Source organism: Chlorocebus sabaeus, chromosome 9, assembly GCF_047675955.1.
Source record: "Chlorocebus sabaeus isolate Y175 chromosome 9, mChlSab1.0.hap1, whole genome shotgun sequence".
NCBI classification, from domain to species: Eukaryota; Metazoa; Chordata; class Mammalia; order Primates; family Cercopithecidae; genus Chlorocebus; species Chlorocebus sabaeus.
The window spans coordinates 108,934,302-108,952,451 of record NC_132912.1 but is presented as its reverse complement, the minus strand read 5'-3'; the positions used below and the strand labels follow the sequence as shown (position 1 = coordinate 108,952,451).

The 18,150-nt window shown below is 35.8% G+C and overlaps 1 long non-coding RNA gene across 1 annotated transcript in view; it reads right to left on the bottom strand.

Moving 5' to 3' along the window:
* LOC119627865 (uncharacterized) overlaps positions 1-17,887 on the bottom strand; it is a 51,147-nt gene extending 33,260 nt beyond the window's left edge. The window contains exon 1 of the long non-coding RNA XR_005244079.2: positions 17,555-17,887. This is a non-coding gene — a long non-coding RNA (uncharacterized lncRNA). The remainder of the gene's footprint in view (positions 1-17,554) is intronic.
* Between the last annotated feature and the right edge of the window lie 263 nt (positions 17,888-18,150).

Here is an 18,150-nt window from a genome sequence, read left to right as displayed (position 1 = left end):
ACACTTGAAATCCCTGTGTGTCCTTGGCCAGTGCTCAATCAAGATTTTATTTCACTGATTCTAATAAACGTAAGCTATATCTGAAGGCCACCTTTTCTTTTGAGCATATTTTTATTAATAAAGTTATTTCGTTATTATAATACATTTCATAGTTACTTCTATTGCTGTTTTGTCTTTTTTGGCTCTGTATGAAATAGCATGTCCATTTCCATGTGAGAGTCCTTCCTGCATTTGAAGAAAGCTTTTAGAAACTTTCAGTTTTCATGATACTTGCCCTTTCTATTCGTTCTGTTTCTCCAAGCAATCAAAACGTATCTAGCATTTTGTCTAGTTTACAGAACCAGAATATAAAATGTCCTGAATCCTAACATCCCCAAATCATCACTGTGTTTGACTGCTGCCTGTGTGTTTAGTTTCAGAAGAGCCCATAGCCTTGCTGAGATTATATCATGCTGTGAGACTCTACTCCATCCTGGATTTACGGTTTCCTTCGATATATGGGGTCAGATGAAAACTAGCCACTAAAAGTCAAGAATTAATATTTTCTTTTATAAATCCTTGATCTACATTTTGTGGTACACACAATAAATAAATACCAGAAACTGGAACTATGGCCTCTATCGCCTGTAGCACTCCTGCAGCGCTTCTGTGTAGTCTTGGTTTAGAAACTATTGGGGACATAAAAGAAGGAAAGAGCATCTGTCACCAAGAAACACACAGTTTACTTAAGGAGTCATGGCACCTGGAGGATATTATGCTAAGTGAAATGAAAGAAAAATATTGTATGGTCTCTCTTATAGGTGAAATCTAAAAGGTCTAACTCACAGGAATGGAGAGTAGAACTGTGGTCACCCGGGAACTGAGGATTGGGGAAAATGGGGACATGCTGATCAAATGGTACAAACTTTTAGTTATAAAATGAACAAGTTCCGGCAATCTAATGTGCAGCATTGGTGGTATTTGGAGTGATAATTTAATTTGATTTTGATAATCATTACACAATGCACAGATGCTCTTTGGCTTGCGGTGGGGCTACATCCCAATAAATCCATCACAATTTGAAAATAACGTCGTTTGAAAATCATGTAACACAAAGCCTATTTTATAATAAAGTGTTGAATATCTCATGTGATTTACTGAAAGTGAAAAACATAATAGTTTTATGAGTACTGTATGAATGCATATCACTTTTGCACCATTGTAAAGTTGAAAAAATGTAAATTGAACCAGCATAAGTTGGGAACTATCTGCGTACATGTATCAAATCATGTTGTACACCTTGAATATATACAATTTTTAATAAGTTATGGCAGATGATCATTAAATAAAGAACAAAATATATAACACATTTCTGTGACATCAACTTATGTGATTACTTGTGTTTTGTGTGTGTGTGTGTGTGTATATATGTATTTGTGTGAGAAAGTAGAAATCAATATGACAGGGTTATTTGGAAAATTATTCCTAGGAGAGGAGGAATGCACGTTTACTACTTTGATTGCTTCGAAATATAAATCGTCTGAAGGAAGAATACTAATGCTTGGTATTTAAACTTTTATATTCCCTAAATTCCAGTAAAGCATGGGTTTTTGCTATATCTTAATGATTTATGTGCTTTGAATTTCATGTTTAAAAGAGAAATAATGTGGGGTGCATACACTGTAGAGCTTTAATGCAAAATTATTTTCCACTTCCTCCTTGCCCCTGTTCATCTAGCTAAGACTTCTTTTTTTTCTCCATGGTCAGCTAAATAACTGTGGAAGATAGTATCTCATGGATGTGAACTTCATTGTCATTTTTGCATGTATGGATATGTCCCTTGCTTTCTCAAATCCATGACCACAAGTCTAAACTCTAGCAGGTACCAGAGGATGTAAGAAGTAGTAATAGAAAGGTTCAGAAACACCACAATTTCTGGTTTATTCTTTGCTGTTTACTCCTTTATCTAAATATTGATTTAGATAAATGTTAGAGGAGTAGTAACTATATGTGTGACTTTGCTGTTTTGTTTTCGACTTACTTTTTCTTGACTTACAGGAGAAATATAGCCAAAACAAGAGCTGCAGTGCCATAATGCAAAATAAAGTTAAGTAGTTCACACACACACAAACACACACACACACACACACACACACACACACACCCCAACATCTGCAATGGCTGAGAAATTAAAAATAGAACAGAATGAGAGTTTGGGGGACATATTCCAGTTTGAATCTTTAAGAGCAGTTTAGCCGAGGCCCTTTGATGAAAAATTACATTGTGCTTTCTTTTGCTACCATCTTTGTCTTAATTTCTAATCCAAACCCTAAATCTTGACAGATTGGTGGGGGTATAAATAAAAACAGGGTTTCTTGCTTCTAGCAAAGTCTCAACATCCTGCTGATTTTCCTGTCAAATCTGCAGGAATCCTTATAGCCACCACTGCCATATTAAGTGGTTCATCAGACCCCATAGCTAGAAAAGACTTCCATATGCTGTCCATTTCAGTTCTACCTCATATTCTGTTGTAATCATACTCCTGGCTGGCATGCACCTAAATCCTAAACTGGAGAACTAGTGGATACCTAATCAGCACAATGGGTTTTTTTTATTATTTTTCTTATTTTAAATATTTAATTGACAACATAGTATATCTTTAAGATGGACAATGCAATGGCTTGATACATGTGTAGACTGTGTAATATTACCACAATCAAATTATCACATCCATCATCAGCCATATTAATCATTTGTGTGTGTAGGGGGCTGAAGACATTTAAAATCCACTGTTACCATTCAGTATTATTAACTATAGTCACCATGCTATACATTAGTCCTCAGAACATATCCATCTTACAACAAAGTTATTACCCTTTTTACAAAGTTTTAGTCTGATTGAATGGTGACTATAGTTAATAGTAATGTAATAGTAATGTTTTTACCCTGTTAATAGTATCTCTCCACTTCCTCCACCCTTCAGTCCTTGACAACCACTGTTCTACTCTCTGTTTCTATGGGTTTTACTTTTGTAGATTCCACACACAAGCAAGATTAAATAGTATTTGTCTTTCTCTGTCTGGTTTATTTCACTTAGCTTAATGTCTTCCAGGTTTATCATGATGTAGCAAATGGCAGAATGTCCTTATTTTTATTATATACATCATTATTCAGAATAGCCAATGGCTACACATAATCGAAGTGTCCATTAATGGATGCCATATGTATCGATTATGTGTAGCCATTGGCTATTCTGAATAATGATGCAATCAACATGTGGTGCAGATATCTCTTCACTATACTGATTTCAAATTATCAGGATATATCCCCAGAAGTATATATTGCTGGAACATATAATAATTCTATTTTTAATTTTTTGAGGAACCTCTATACTATTTTCCATAATGCCTGTGCCAAATTACATTCCCACTGATGGTGTATAAGGGTCTCCTTTCTCCATACCCTGGCCAACACTTGTTATCTCTTGTCTTTTTGATAATAGCCATCCTAAGAAGAGTGAGGCAATATCTCACTATGGTTTTGATTTGAATTTCCTTGATGATTTGTAATGTTGAACACCTTTTTCATATACCTATTGGTCATTTGTATGTCTTCTTTAGAAAAATGTCTATTCAGGTTTTTTGTTCATTTTTAAATCGGATTTATTTGTATTTTTATATTGCCATATATATTGAGTTATTTGGATTCCTTATATATTTCCATATACCATATATATTTCCATATACCTTGTCAGATATATGGTTTGAAAATATTTTTCCCACTCTGTAGGTTGCCTTTTCATTTTGTTGATGTTTTTTTCTTTTTTGTTGAGATAGGGCCTTGCTCTGTCACAGGTTGCAGTGCAGTGGCATGAATATAGCTCACTGCAGCCTGAACCTCTCAGGCTCAAGCAGTCCTCCCACCTCAGCCTCAGAGGTAGCTGTGACTACAGGCATGCATCACCATGCCCAGCTAATTTAAAAAAAAATGCAGAAATGTGGTTTCACTATGTTGCTGAGGCTGGTCTCGAACGTCTGGGCTCAAGGCATCTTCCTGCCTCAGCCTCCCAAAGTGCTAGAATTACAGGCATTTGACATCATGCCCAGAGGATTGTTTTCTTTTCTATGCAGAAGTTTTTTTTGTTTTGTTTTTTGTTTTGTTAATTTTATGTAGTCCCACTTGTTTATTTCTGCTTTTACTGTCTATGCTTTTGGTGTCATATCCAAAAAGTGATTGCCAAGACCAATATTATGGAGTTTCCCCCTATTTTCTTCTAGGACTTTTATGGATTCTGGTCTTACATCAAAATCTTTATGTCGAGTTAATTTTTTTAATATGGTATATAAAAGGGTCCAGTTTCATTCTTTTATACATAGATATCCAGTTTTCCCATCACCCTCTACTGAAGAGACTATCTTATCCCCATTGTATATTCTTGGCAGTCTTGTCAAAGTGTAATTAATCATATATGTATGGGTTCATTTCTGGGCTCTCTATTCCTGTATGAATGCATGTGTTTGTTTGTGCCAGTACTGTGATGTTTTGATTACAATAGCTTTGTAATATATTTTAAAATGAGGGACTGTGATGCCTCCAGCTTTTTATTTTTTATTTCAATGGGTTTTTGGGGATCAGGTGGTGTTAGGTTACATGGATAAGTTCTTTAGTGGTGATTTCTGAAATTTTGGTGCACCCATCCCCCGAGCAGTGTACACTGTACCCAATGTGCAGTCTTTTATCCAAACCATCCCCCACCCGCCTCCACACTTCCAAGTCTCCGTAGCCCATTAAATCATTCTTGTGCCTTTGCATCCTCATAGCTTAGTTCCAACTTAAAAGTGAGAACATATGCTGTTCGGTTTTCCATTCCTAATTACTTCACTTAGAATAACGGTCTCCAACTCGATCTAGGTTGCTGCAAATGCCATTACTTGTTTCCTTTTTCTGGCTGGTGTATATTCCATGGTATCTATATATACCACATTGTCTTTATTCACTCATTGTGAGCTGGTTCCATATTTTCACAATTGTGAATTGTGCTGCTATAAACGTGTGTGCATGTGTCTTTTTCATATAATGACTTCTTTGCCTCTGCATAGACACCCAGTAGTGGGATTACTGGATCAAATGGTAGATCTACTTTTAGCTCTTTAAGGAATCTCCACACTGTTTTCCATAGTGGCTGTACTAGTTTACACTCCCACCAGCAGTGTAAGAGTGTTCCCTTTTGACCATATCATGCCAACATATATTATTTTTTGGTTTTTTAATCATGGTCATTCTTGCAGGAGTAAGGTGGTATCACATTGTGGTTTTGATTTGCATTTCCCTGATGTTGGGCGTTTTTCATATGTTTGTTGGCCATTTGTATATCTTCTTTTGAGAATTGTCCATTCATGTCCTTAGCCCACTTTTTGATGGGATTATTATTATTGTTATTTTTTTTTCTTGGAGACTTGCTTGAGTTCCTTGTAGATTCTAGATATTAGTCCTTTGTCGGATGCATAGTTTGCAAAGATTTCCTCCCACTCTGCGGGTTGCCTGTTAACTCTGCTGATTATTTCTTTTGCAATGCAGAAGCTTTCAGTTTTATTAAGTACCATCTATTCATCTTTGTTTATGTTACATTTGCCTTTGGGTTTTTGATCATGAAGTCTTTGCCTAAGTCGATATCTAGAGGGTTTTTCTGAAGTTATCTTCTAGACTATTTTTGGTTTCAGGTCTTAGATTTAAGTCTTTGATCCATCTTGAGTTGATTTTTGTATAAAGTGAGAAATGAGGATCCAGTTTCATTCTTCTAGATGTGGCTTGCCAATTATCCCAGAACCATTCGTTGAATAGGTGGTGTTTTCCCTATTTTATGTTTTTGTTTGCTTTGCTGAAGATCAGTTGGCTGTAAGTATTTGGCTTTTTTTTTTTTTTTTAATTATTATTATACTTTAAGTTCTAGGGTACGTGTGCATAACGTGCAGGTTTGTTACATATGTATACTTGTGCCATATTGGTGTGCTGCACCCATCAACTCGTCAGCACCCATCAACTCGTCATTTACATAAGGTATAACTCCCAATGCAATCCCTCCCCCCTCCCCCCTTCCTATGATAGGCCTCGGTGTGTGATGTTCCCCTTCCCGAGTCCAAGTGATCTCATTGTTCAGTTCCCACCTATGAGTGAGAACATGCGGTGTTTGGTTTTCTGTTCTTGCGATAGTTTGCTGAGAATGATGGTTTCCAGCTGCATCCATGTCCCTACAAAGGACACAAACTCATCCTTTTTTATGGCTGCATAGTATTCCATGGTGTATATGTGCCACATTTTCTTAATCCAGTCTGTCACTGATGGACATTTGGGTTGATTCCAAGTCTTTGCTATTGTGAATAGTGCCACAATAAACATACGTGTGCATGTGTCTTTATAGCAGCATGATTTATAATCCTTTGGGTATATACCCAGTAATGGGATGGCTGGGTCATATGGTACTTCTAGTTCTAGATCCTTGAGGAATCGCCATACTGTTTTCCATAATGGTTGAACTAGTTTACAATCCCACCAACAGTGTAAAAGTGTTTGTATTTCTCCACATCCTCTCCAGCACCTGCTGTTTCCTGACTTTTTAATGATTGCCATTCTAACTGGTGTGAGATGTATCTCATTGTGGTTTTGATTTGCATTTCTCTGATGGCCAGTGATGATGAGCATTTTTTCATGTGTCTGTTGGCTGTATAAATGTCTTCTTTTGAGAAATGTCTGTTCATATCCTTTGCCCACTTTTTGATGGGGTTGTTTGTTTTTTTCTTGTAAATTTGTTTGAGTTCTTTTGTTCTTTCTTAAGAATTGCTTTGGTTATTTGGGCTATATAATGGTTCCATCCAAATTTAGATTTTTTTTCTATTTCTGTGAAAAATGTCACTGGAATTTTGATAAGGATTGCATTAGGCATATAGACCTCTTTGGGTAGTATGAACATTTTAACAATATTAATTCTTCCAATCCAATCCACAGAATACTTTTTCATTTATTTATGTCTTCTTCAATTTCTTTATTCAATATCTTACAGATTTCAGATAGTTTTTGTTAGTGTAGAGAAAACAACTGATTTTTGTATGTTGATTTTGTATCCTGAAATGTTATTGAATTCCTTTCTTAGTTCCAACAGTTTTTTGGTGGTCTTTAGGGTTTTCTATATGTAATATCATGGCATCTGCAAACAATTTAACTTCTTTTTTATAACCTTAATGTCTCTTATTTCTTTGTCTTTTATCCTCTGTGTAAGATCAATGCTCATTGTTTACTTATATGATCACATTTCTAAGTAAACATTGTAATTATTCCCACTTTAATTATAATGAAACTGAATATTAGAGAGATCAAGTGACTTGGCCAAGATGCTTCATTAACAAAAGGTGAAGCCAGATTTAAATTCAGATCTTTCTTTCTCCAAAGCTCACGCTGTTTACTGGCAAACTATACTGTCATCATTTAACTTAAAATATAGAATCTCAATAAAATGCGTATTACCTTGGAGAGTAGGAAGTTGGAAAGGAAGTGATAAGGGGATCCTAACAAAGGGAGTTTGTCCCTTGCTGTAGTCTCCTAGGGCTGCTGTAACCAAGTACTGCTTAATGTATGGCTTAAAAGGACAGAAATGTATTCTCTCATAGTTCTGGAGGCTAGAAACCTGAAATCAAGGTGTCAACAGGCTCCTGCTCCCTCTAAGGACTCTACTTAAGAATGCTTTTGTGTCTTTTCCAGCTTCTGGTGATTACTGGCGTTCTTGCTGTTCTTTGAACTGTAGTTTATCATCCTAATATCTAATTCAGTTGTTATGTGGCCTTCTTCCCTATGTGTCTCTGTGTCTTCACATGGGCTTCCATAAAGGTGTCAGTCATTGGATATAGGGCTTACTGTACCTAGTATGATGTTATCTTAGCTAGTTATGTGTATAAGGCCCTATTTCTAAATTCGGTCACATTTATAGGTACTGGGGTTTAGGACTTCAGTTTGTCTTTACAGAGGACACAGGTTAACCCACAGCACTACCTTCCCATTTTCTTTTTTAGCTGTGATTCCTTCAAAAGTTATGTTTGGGTTAGCTGTTGATTATTATATTTCTTGTAGGATGCAAAAAAGACCATTAAAATGGTCTTTCCACTCAATCCAAAGGATTTTAAAATAAATTAGTGGGCAGAACAAAATCTTCCATTGCCGTATATTTCCACAGACCTATCTTTCAAGCAAATATATGACCTGTTCATTAAAAGAGCTGCACATCAGAGAGATGCTCATTATGTGCAACTGCCCTCTATTACTAGAGAAGGAAAGGAAATAAGACCACCTAAAGCTACATAGAATATTCAGGGGGTGATATAGCGTTATCTTTCCTAACATAGTGCACATTGCTATTTGTTGATTGTTAAATAAACAAGGATCATTCTTCCCTTGGAAAGTCTCAGTATGATTTCAGGAACCCTGGGAAATATCATGTCATCTCACTATTTAATTCATACTTTTCTATTCTTTATTTATAAACTGCCTTGTTCCAACAATGATTTAAAATGACAAGCTATAATCAATGTAAACTAAAGAAAATAAAAGGATGTAGATGATAATATTTTAGAGTCTGGTTCCTCCAAAACAAATGTTGCACTCTCCACTTGATCGTTTTGGTGTTCCACTAATTAGTTAAAATTTGGGTATATTAAAAGTATAGTGAACTGCTATAGCTAGAATATTGTGTAGCTAATTGAATCCAGGAACAAATCGCTGTACTTTAAAGGGAAGTGATATATTTGAAAAGGATTGGTGAGTTGTTTTTATCTAATCTTTCTGGGTGCTAGATGCTTGGCTGCTTGCAATGAAACGTGGTCCTCAAAAAGTAAGGGACCTATGGCCCTTTCTTCGTTTCTCCAGGGCAACCGGAGGCAAGAGAGCCGGCATGTATCAGGTCATACAATTGTCATCTATTTGCTGAACCCTGATCACAGAAACACTGTGCCACTTGTGATTCAAGTCAAGATCCACTTTCCTTGGTGACCAAGAAGCAGTAAGATGTTCATTAATTTTCCTTTTTCAGTGTCAGTATTTGCCATACCTGCTCTAGAATGGTGAAAATCCATTGGTTGAGAATGCTTCTCTTTCTTCCCACTTGATTTAGGAAAAATAAGAGGGTCCACTAAATCATGTTTGTTTGTTTGTTTCCTTTTCCCTGTGATTTTTTTTTTTTTTTAATGATTGAATTGTTTAAGTTACCTTCATTTAGAGAAAAGTGGTTCTTGGAAAAGCATTTATCAGTCATTATGTTAGGACCATAGGCATAAACTAGGATTGTCCCAGGCACCCCAGAACGTGTGGCTACGCTGTAAGTAAGTATCATCAGTGTATGTTTATAGCATTGCAGCAAACTCTGATTCTGTGAAAGCAATTCTGTGGCGAGCAGGTAGGGGGGATAGCTTGGACAATATGAGACATCTTAGAAGTTTGTTTCTCTGATGGTCTGACTCAATGGAAGGATAGATTTTAAAGAATCCAGTGTCATCAAGAGGTAGCATATCCTCCAAGCAGTCCTCCACCAGTACTTTCTTTCTGATGAATTTTGAAACCTGAGCTCCTAGGAATCTGAGATTACCTTTCTTGAGAATTTCTTGGATTGAGAGTTTTCCAGATTCACAGTCAAATGCAACATCTTAGCCTTTAATAATCAAATATAACCAAGTATAAATTGACCTTTTTTTAAAAGAAATGTATGGATACCAACACACACTGAAATAGGAGGCCTTGTTTCATATGCTTTGATGTAAGCAACATTTGCTTCTACTTTGCAAGCAATGAATGCTTTGGCTTACTGGCAGCTGGTCTCTCTCTACCTTTTCCACAATGTACATTTGTCTACTGGGTATCTGGGTGATGAACAGACCCTGCCTGGAACTTATGGCATGTATTCTATGAGACATTCCATCATCGTGATTTCACTGTCATTAAAAAGTCCCTGGCAACTCAAATGTTGAATGCTCATAGCAGGTCCGCCTGGTGGGACACCTGTCCTCTTAGTCACCACTGGCTCTCTCAGCCATGGTTTCTTCCTATTGGTAATATTATCAAAATGTTCATTTCATTCATAATACCATTAACTTTTCTAGTCTGAAATAATTTCAAAGTTCATCAAGTTCACATACTTTTTTTTTAGAGTTAGGGAAATTGAAGCGTAGAGGTCATATGAGCTCTTACTAGCAAAGCCCATAATAGAATCCAGACATCTTGATGTCTAGCTTAATCTATTTTTGGCTTTTGTGAATTTCAGGTGGTTCTGCTGAAAAAGATTGAACACACTTGATTCACACATCCTTCTTGCTCAAACATCTTTTTATGGGTTAATTTCTGTCATTAAATGTATTTTTCATTTCTCCCAGAATGTATCAACTTCAGGCAAGATCAGGTCAAGTTTTCTGTTTGTTTTTTCAGTTGACTTACATAAATAGGATTTGTTCGCCAGGCTTGATACCACCTGAGATACCATAGCACTCGTGACTTTAGAATGTATCTGGTTGTGGTCAGGTAAATACTAAGCACCCCCAGAGTTTCTTTAATCTGAAAATATTCTAGAATGGGGGTCCACAAATGGTAACCCCTGAGCCACATCTGGTATGCTGCCTGCTTTTGTAAATAGTTTTATCAACCATGCTCATTTGTTCACAAAGCCTGCTTTCAACTACAGTGGCAGAGTTGAGTAGCAGTGACAGAGAATGTTTGGCCTGCACAGCTTGAAATATTTGGTCTCACCCTTTATAGAAAAGGTTTGCCAACTGCTGCTTTGGAAACTGTAAAAATCCCTTCTAATAATCAAGATTCTGTTTGTTAGATACGATTTCTTTTTTATTTTCTACAAGAAATGCATTAGGTAATTTTAGACTCATGCTAAGGTTTGTAAATAGACAATTTAGCTAATGACTTCCAGAACAATCAATGATGTTTTCCTTTTTGATGTACGGTGATTCTTCCTGTGTCCCTGAATATTCATTTTTCCTGAAAGCTGACAGGTAATTATACACTGAAATGACATATCTTACATAAACGTGCATGGTTTCTCTTTTTACACGTAAGAACGTGAAGATACAAATGTGTCTTTGATTTGTGAATTGACATTTGTATGGCTTTAATGAATTATCTATAAGAAGAATATGGGAGAAATCAACATGCTTTGAAATTGCTTTTGAGTTTTTGTGCCTACTCTTGTTCTTAGTGAAGATGCTGAGGCAATAGATTTTTTTTTAGTGATTATATTCATAGAATTGGCTTTGTAGTAAATTGCCAAAGTCTTGGATAATTTTTTGAGAAATTTTCAAGCAAATCTAATAAACACCCTGGCATCATTTATAAAGTTGACTTAATTTTGTTAGGTGCATTTCACCATTCAGCCTAATCATATTCTAAACAAGAAATAAATATCTGCAATTTGTATGCTTAGTCTTTTTCTTCCAATTTTCTCCAACAACACTGGTCAGTATTTCAATGACTTTTCTTAGTGTGGATATTTTAGGTAATAGTTACTTTGTTACTGAATTCTGCAATGATTAATCACTATCACGCTGAAACTATCCTTCCTTCATCACAGTCATGAGTCGCTTAACAGTGGGAATATGTTCTGAAAAAAGTATTCCTTAGGTGATTTTGTCATTGTCTAAACATTATAGAATGTAAAATATTTAAAGAAAAAAAAGGTACCCCTATGTAAGGTACTTCCTGTGGCCGAAGCTTACAGGACTGACTATTGCTCTGGGCGAATGAGTGAGTGAGTAGTGAGTGAGTAGTGAGTGAGTAGTGAGTGAATGTGAAGACCTAGGACATTGCTGAACACTCCTGGAGACTTCATAAACACTATATAATCAGGCTACAGTACATTTATGAATAAATATTTTTAAATAATAAATTAACCTTAACTGTAATTTTTTACTTTATAAGCTTTTAATTTTTTAACTTTTTGATTCTTGTAATAACTTCTGGTTCAAAACACAAACACACTGTATAGCTGTACAAAAATATTTTCTTTCATTATATCATTATTCTATAAGCCTTTTTCTATTGCAAATTTATATATTTTACTTTAAAACTTTTTTGTTAAAAATTAAGACACAAACACATATATTAGCCTAGACCTACAAAGGATCAAGACGATTAAGATATCAGGTGATAAAAATTTTTCAGCTCCATAATAATGTTATGGAACCAACATCGTATATGTGGTCTGTTTTTCACCAAAACATTGTTGTTTGGTGCATAACTGTACTGCAGTTGCTTATTTTTAAATCACTCTTTCATTTGACTGTATGTTCCATGAAATCAGACACCAACTATATACTCTTCACTGTTGTATCCTCATGTATTAGTAACTTCTTTATTCTGGACATATTATTGAGCATGTGTTATTGAGCTGTGCTAATCCTGAAAAGGAGCAGTTTGAAGCAATCATGCCCAATCCTCCTGGAGTTTGCAATTATTTCCTAGCACAGTACTGAGCACGTAGAAATTTCTTAGAGACCTTCATTGAAGAAATACATTAATGAAGGATATTAGTGTTTGGTACTAACTCTAACAATTAAAATTAATTTTCTTTTATTATGCAGCTATAAGCCTCATGTCTCAATAAGTAAGACTATTGACAACAGAAAGGATAAGATGAGAAATTGTATAGTTCAACACTCATCCACTACTAGAAAAATAATACCTGATAAATTATGAGTGATGCAGAAAAGCTGAACTTAAATTTCATTTCCTATTATAATTTTTTAAGTAAACATTTGTATTTATTGGGTATAAATGCCAAGATATTTATAGGGGCCTCTAAAAGCCCATACAATCTGGCTCCCCTGGAATTATAACCCATATCCTACATCTCTCCCCTTCAGTCATTCTGCTACCACACCGGCCTCTTTGTTCTTCAATCATGTCAGATGTGTTTCTGCCTCTAGATCTTTATTCTCTTTCCTCTGTCTGAAACATTCTTCTTCAAAGAATGCACGAGGCTTACATTCTCAGCTCCTTTGGTAAGATCTTGCTTTACTCATATTATCATGTCAGAGACCCTTTCTCTGACTTCCCTATCAAAAGTTGAACACGTCCCTCCCCAGGTACTAACTATACTGACTTTCTACTGACTTTATTCATTAGTTTGTTTCTGCATTTATTTATTTTTATTTTTAATTCATCCATCTGTCCATCCATGTGTTCATTCACATATACTCAGTTATTTACATTCTTGGACCATTGTTACTACAGATTTAAGGGTCATTTTTATATATTATGAGAAGCAAAGTTATATCAATATGGGTAAGGTAATGGAGAGTGCCTTGGCAAAATACAAATACAAAGTTAATGCTATTAACATTCAAAAAAGTAGTGGTTACTGAATATTTCAATAATATCAAAAAAATCTAGTCTCTGTTTCTTACTAAATTCAGAACACATCTGAATGAAAGCCATTGGCTACAAATGTTCATAGAATGGCTTCCAAATGTTCTATGATCAATCTCCGTGCAACATTTGAGCAATATTGTGTGAAAATGACTCATGTATTTTTTTTTCCGACATTTTGAGGTCCTGAGGTATGACCTTTTCACTCTATTCCAAAATTCCAAATAGTTATGCTTACCAGGGTCCAGGCTGAACATTTTTCAGAGTTGAAACAGGTAAAGTTAGAAGCTACAGACTTTTGCCTTTTGATTGTACTGTCTCAATGCAGAAGTCCTTGAAAGCACCTTTTAAATTTTATCAACCCACATACCAAAACTTGCTGTACTCCCTGGAAAATGGTCTGAAAATTCTTAACCCACAATGTCAACTTCACCAAACCTAGGACCAGCAACCCAGGCATGCAAGTATGGTATATTGTTTCCTATGCTATTCCTACATGGGATTGGCTTAGACAAATACATCCTACTACATAAATCTCAATATCTACATGGAGTTATGTGAATTATGTTGTGTAAAAACAGGCCACAATTTCAAAATTCAAAAACACTACTTTGATAATGATAAGACCACATTAGAAGACGCATATGCAAGTACAGCCTGACACCTCATCTAAACATTGTCTTGTAATCTGCAAACCAGAGGAGCCGCTTGACTTTCAGCAGATGAAAACACATGACACCTAGTTGTTGAGGGGAAATTGGACTTCATTGTTAGAAGTTAGTCATTTGGAAAATTGTACTGATAACACATCTTAAACAATATTTTGACTAAAAACAAAATTATAATTTTTGTTCATAAAAGTGTTTCAAAATCTACGAAGAGATTATAGTGTTGTGAAGATTTTCTTGGGGAGGGAGGAATAAAACTTAAGAATTTCTTCATAAGTTGCATTTTATGTTTAAGAATATGAACCCAGTCCAGAGTTTTGTTGATTATGGATGCAGATTTTATTTTCAGTGCGTGTAGATGTTTGTAGCCATCTTATATCCACACATATCTATAATTGTTTATTTGCATGTTCTGAGGGTACCACATAATTTTTGAACATGCCATGGAAAGTTATTTTTTTTCTCCCAGTCCAGCTGTTAGCTCACTTAGTGTCCTTCTCAGACATCCCACACATTATTTGATTGCTCTTGGAGACAGGTTGATAACACAGCCTGTGATCATGGACCCTTCTGCCCAGGGAATGCATGACACATTTGCTGTTGGAGAACTGTAGTTCACAAGCCCAAGCCTAACAGGTCTCCCTAAGCTTTTATGGTTCCACAAGAAAGCAGGAAATAAAGGGTGGTTGAATAGAACCTGGTGGTTTGTAGATCTCATTCCTGGTTTAGAGTAAATCAGTCACAGAAGATGCTGAAGGCAGCTGGTTTCTCAGTCTCATCTGAAAATCGTAGTTCTATCATAATATATTTTCTGTGGTAAGTTAAGGATCTGATTGAATCTATTTCCATTAGGTTTTTCCTTTAAGAAATTAAGTCAACATTCTGTCTTTCACCTTGAGGCTTTCTCTCATCAACAAATACGTAATTGAGCTTTGTTAGAAGCTATGAGCTTCTTCAGTGGCCTGCATTTTGCCTTGTATCCTAGTACTGGATATCCTACTAGAAATGTTGGCAGTTCTTTCCTAAAGGCATGTTAAAGCCTCAGTCCAGGAACATATGACCAAGGAGCAAGCCAAGAGCAAGGGCAGAGTCAACTGAATGGCACAAATCAGCAAATTTGGGGTGAGTCGACTTTTTCCTAGACCTTAGCCTTGCCACTAGCTCCACTGCATTCATTTCATAGATGCTGTTCGGATGGTCTTAATGTTTTCTCCAGGACTTTGTAAAACAATCTGCATGGGATTATCAAAATCTGTGATGATTTCCATTGGGAGGCACAAACATTCTGTCCTACGTTATTATCACTAAGATGATGTAGAAGTCATTGAAATTGTAGTTAGAAACAAATGTGGTATCCATTTGTAGATATAATTGTTAATGGGATTTAGTCTTGAGAAAATACTGTACAAAGGTTGAAGCAAATCCTTTATTACCTGGATTATTGTTTGAGAAATAATCTCTGCTTCTGCCTACAGAGATCAGAGACAGGCTAGACATGGATCGAAATTCCTATGCCTATAAGCGTAGGGCTGTAGCACAGGTAAACAACAGGTTAACTAATACTTCAATAAAACAAGTGTCATCTCAATTGCTTTCTCATATGTGTGAGCTCTAAATGATGATGTAGGGTACAACCACCAAAATCAGAAGAATCATTTTTGACAACAGTACTCCTGAAGAAATAGAAGAAATAGGATAGCCAGAGTAATAGCAAAGCGAGTGTTTTGTATTATACCTCATGTAGGGTTTTGTTTGCTTTTCAAGGAAATGGGATTAATAAAGAGCTAGAGAGATTTTATTCTGAGTCTAGTTAGAGCCCATGTCACATTCTTGATCAGTTTGAATATATTATAGCAACTGGGAAAATAATATAGTAATCTAAATCATAGGTACTCTGGATTTGTGTGGCAGGCAGAAATAAGACATAGGTCCGGAAGAAACGTATGCAAAATAGTAACAGGTTCTCTGTGAAATATCAGAAGATATGTTAAGCCAGATAAGATATCTGGAATCATTGAAAGAACTGTTCCTTCTAAAGTATCCATCTTAGAGCTCATGATATCTCTTTTCCTCCTCATCATCCTGGAAAGGAAATGAAAGTCGGCTATGTAGGAACTTGTTTGGTGGGCTTCTATCAAGCAGCGGGTTTATTTGTTGACATTAGGACTAGGTATAGGGTATGCTAGTGCCTGAGGTTTTATGAGGTTATTTCTGATATACTCTGCTTGATATCATCTTTGCTGGACAAGGAAGTAGAACTGAGAGTTTGAATATCAGCTTCTTTCCTGGTTTTACATTTGAAAAATTTGTTTTGCAGAAATATTCATATACATGTATTTTACATATGTATTATATATATAATACGAATGACTTTGGTATGCAACTAAAGATATTTTAAAATTATAAGTTATAAATTACAATTATAAATTATAAGTTATACATTATATTATAAATTAATATAATAATTATAAATTATAATAAACTTTTCCTGTAATTATTATAATAATTATAAATTATAATAAACTGTTACATTCTCATGAAACCCTATTCCCTGTTAAGCAACTAGGGTCATCCTTTTGATCCTAGATATGAATCTTCCCTGGCAAACCAGAGGCTTCTATACCACCTGCAAGGGTCTCATCATTAGCCATATATTATCTCAGGGTCCTCTACAGTGTCTCTTTTTATATTCACTTCCATAGAGGTAATGATGTCAATCACCAAAAAAAGAGAGTTCTCTGGGTTCTTTATTATAAGGGGGCTAATCTCATTCGTGAGGGCTACACCCATGTGACTTAATCACCTCCCAAATGTTCCACCTCCTAATACCGTCATCTTGGGGGTTAGGATTTCAACATATGAATTTTGTGGAGACATACATTTAGACAATAGCACTTATATTTTTGTGATCCCTCAGAAAATTAAAAATAGAATTACTGTATGATCTAGAAATTCCATGCCTGCATGTATACCTCCAAAGATGGAAAGCAGGATCCTAAAGAGATATTTGTATACCCTTTATCATAACATAATTATTCACAATAGCAAAAAGGTGAAAGCACCTCAAGTGTCTATAAGCAGGTGAATGGATAAACAAAATGTGGTATATACATACAAGGAAATTTTACCTAACCTTATAAAGGAAAGAAATTGTGACATAGCTACATCATAGATGGACTTTGAGGAAATTACCTATGTGAAATAAACCTGTCACAAAAACACAAATACTGTGTTATTTTATTCATATGAGATACATAGAGTAGTCACATTTATTAAAAACAAAAGTAGTAGGGTGGTTGCCAGGAATCCAGGAAAGGGAAGAATAGAAATTGTTGTTTAATAGGCACAGAGTTTCAGTTTTTCAAGATGAAAAGAGTTCTGGAGATTGTACAACAATGTGAATATACTTAACACTACTCAACTATGCACTTAAACAGAGCTAAGATGATAAATTTTACATGCGTTATGCCACAATTAAGAATGAAGTAAAATATAATACTCACATATTAATGCTGCATTTGATATGTTATATCTTCTTGGTAATCTTTAAAACAATTTCATTCACTTCTAGGGCACCAGTCCAGAGCAAGAGTTTCATCAAGAGTCATTTCTGTTTTGTTAGGTTTTGTTTTATTTTCTCTGAGATTCAGGTCTCCCCCTGTTCTATGTGTGGAACACTTTCTCTTGGCTGCCTGGCAAATCTTCAACAAGACCCCACACACTCTGACATCAAGGAGGGCATTGTCCCAGAGCTTTCACCCAAGATACTCAAACCTCGTGGTTTGCAGGCGTGAGGTGGCCACCACCAACCTTTAGTCAATAGCCAGCAGACTCTGCATGGGCATCAGCCCTTGGACACAAAAGTGACTGAAAGGAGCTGTTAAATGCCCCAATTGAGCACCAGTGGGGTTTCTGAGAAGAAAGGGCAGCAGAGCACCAGGAGGAGAAGCCTAACGAACAAAATGCATTTGCTGATCCTGGGGGAACTTGTAGTTTCTATGCCCTTGATACTGTTACCAAGCTGAGCAAGAGGGAGAGGAAGCAGTGCTCAGCAAGTAAGTTCTTGACCAGGCCTTCTGTAGCCTGAGATTTGCCACAA